The 2,500-nt window shown below is 42.6% G+C and overlaps 1 protein-coding gene across 18 annotated transcripts in view; it reads left to right on the top strand.

Annotated features, from left to right (window-relative positions):
* The window catches only part of LOC131689361 (cell adhesion molecule Dscam2), a 1,607,414-nt gene that overhangs the window by 1,404,649 nt on the left and 200,265 nt on the right, over positions 1 to 2,500 (top strand). The gene's annotated exons all lie outside the window — the stretch shown is intronic.

Raw genomic sequence — 2,500 nt, 5'->3', positions numbered from 1 at the left:
GTATGGTCGTGATTTAGGAAATACTTAAGGGTCGTATGTGTATGGCCTAGTATGGCCGTGCATGTATGAAATTTGTTTTTTTTTGTCGCACTGAACCCCTTAAAGTATGCACAATAAGGAAACCAAGCCATCCAGGTGTAGTCATATAATACGCTGAGTGACAGGCAGAGTCATGCACTACGCATGTACTGCGAGCGATGGCATCATAAGACACAGTCCGAACTTATTGAAAATTCCTTACGCTGGTCTGCACTGCAAGCGACAGACAGAGTCATGCACTACGCATGTACTGCGAGCGATGGCATCATAAGACACAGTCCGAACTTATTGAAAATACCAGCGTAGATAAAAAGTTGGTTACGCTGGTCTGCACTGCAAGCGACAGACAGAGTCATGCACTACGCATGTACTGCGAGCGATGGGATCATAAGACACAGTCCGAACTTATTGAAAATATCAGCGTAGGTAAAAAGTTGCTTACGCTGGTCTGCACTGCAAGCGACAGGCAGAGTCATGCACTACGCATGTGCTGCGAGCGATGGCAATATGAGAGATAGACCAGAGTTGGGTAAATTATAAAACACATCGATACCGTCCATCTTCGACTGCGAGAGCGACCGTCCGTAGCAAGTGAACATGTGGAAGATCCGCACAAAGAGGAATGGAAAATGTATCTCACTGTACCTGTGCCTAGGCAGACCGATACCAGCCCGATTGGGTTGGTTGCTGCCGCACAAAGCAGAATGCCGATCTGCCCGCAGAACAAACAGCGTAACGACCATGTACGTTTAGCTTGTTTGCATGATGATAGGGCATGTTAAATGTAATAGGTGTATCGCTCGGATGGAATGCGCCGACGCATACACCATACCTTGGCTGATCCACTCGGCCGTAGGGGTGGTGATGATTTTTAGCATTGTAAATGGTGTTAGTAAACTTATTGCATATTTGATAAAAATCTATCTATGGGTGGTGTGACGTTGTATAAATTCATCAAATGTACAATACAATCAATGATTCGGTTCACATCGAAACAGCGGACGGAGGTAGTAATGTTATACGCGGCGAATGGTAGTTCCATTGTGTCAGCTCAGCGGGCATATGGTGAAAAACACCCTGGCGAACAAGTGCCGTGTGCCAAGACTATTCGTCGGTGGGTGTCAAATTTTGCTGAACATGGCACAGTGAACGATCGACCCCATGCCGTTCATCGACGTGCAATACGTTCCAATGAACTGGTTGACGCGGTCAGAGAGAGCGTCGCGCAAAATCCAACTGAGTCGTATCGCCGTCGCGCGCAGTAGTTTGGGGTCAGTGGTACCACTATGCGGCGCATCTTGAAACATGATTTGCACTTGTTTCCTTATAAGATGCAAGTAACGCAAAGATTATTGCCAGCGGACTATGCACGTCGTATGCAATATGGCAAAACAGTCGCTCAAGTGGTAACCACTGAACCTGATTTCTGGAAGCAAATATTGATGACCGACGAGGCTCATTTCGGATTGTCGGGCGGAGTTAATAAGCAAAATAGGCGTATTTGGGCCACACGGAATACACACCGGATTCATGAGACGCCATTACATGATCAAAAGGTGACGGTGTGGGCCGGCGTTTGTGCTAAAACCATAATTGGACCATTTTTTTCAAAGAAAATGAGCCAATCGATGGGAAGCGATATCGGTGGATGTTAGCTCATTATGTATGGCCACAAATGCGCGAAAAGGGCCTTGAGGGTTATTGGTTCCAACAAGACGGTGCGCCATGTCACACGGCTGCTCAAACAATTGGGGTTTTGCAGAAAAAATTCCCAGGGCGTGTGGTGTCGAAGGGAGGCGACATTGACTGGCCACCGCGGTCTCCAGATTTAACACCTCCCGACTTCTTTTTATGGGGCTATTTGAAAAGCAAAGTATACGCCAATAATCCTCAGACCCTTCTCGAGCTTAAGGATAACATTCGAACTGAGATACGTGCCATACCTCCCGAGATGCTCGAGAAGGTTATGGACAATGCAGCAAAAAGGGCACATAGTGCGGTGGTTCATGGAGGCGGTCACTTGGTCGACGTGGTGTTTAAACACTAGTATGGAGCATGATTTGCAGAGTGCGAGCGGCTATTTGTCCGTGTGATATTCTACCTAGAGGGTGGTTTCGTTGTATTGTACATTTGATGTGGTTTATATACCGTCACACAAGATGGTGCACCCTGTATATATATATATATATATATATATATATATATATATATATATATATATATATATATATATATATATATATATATATATATATATATATATATATATATATATATATATATATATATATATATATATATATATATATATATATATATATATATATATATATATATATATATATATATATATATATATATATATATATATATATATATATATATATATATATATATACATACAGGGTGCACCATCTTGTGTGACGGTATATAAACCACATCAAATGTATAATACAACGAA

Source organism: Topomyia yanbarensis, chromosome 3 (genome assembly GCF_030247195.1).
Source record: "Topomyia yanbarensis strain Yona2022 chromosome 3, ASM3024719v1, whole genome shotgun sequence".
NCBI classification, from domain to species: Eukaryota; Metazoa; Arthropoda; class Insecta; order Diptera; family Culicidae; genus Topomyia; species Topomyia yanbarensis.
The sequence above is the reverse complement of the archived record's forward strand: the minus strand, read 5'-3'. Positions and strand labels throughout refer to the sequence as shown.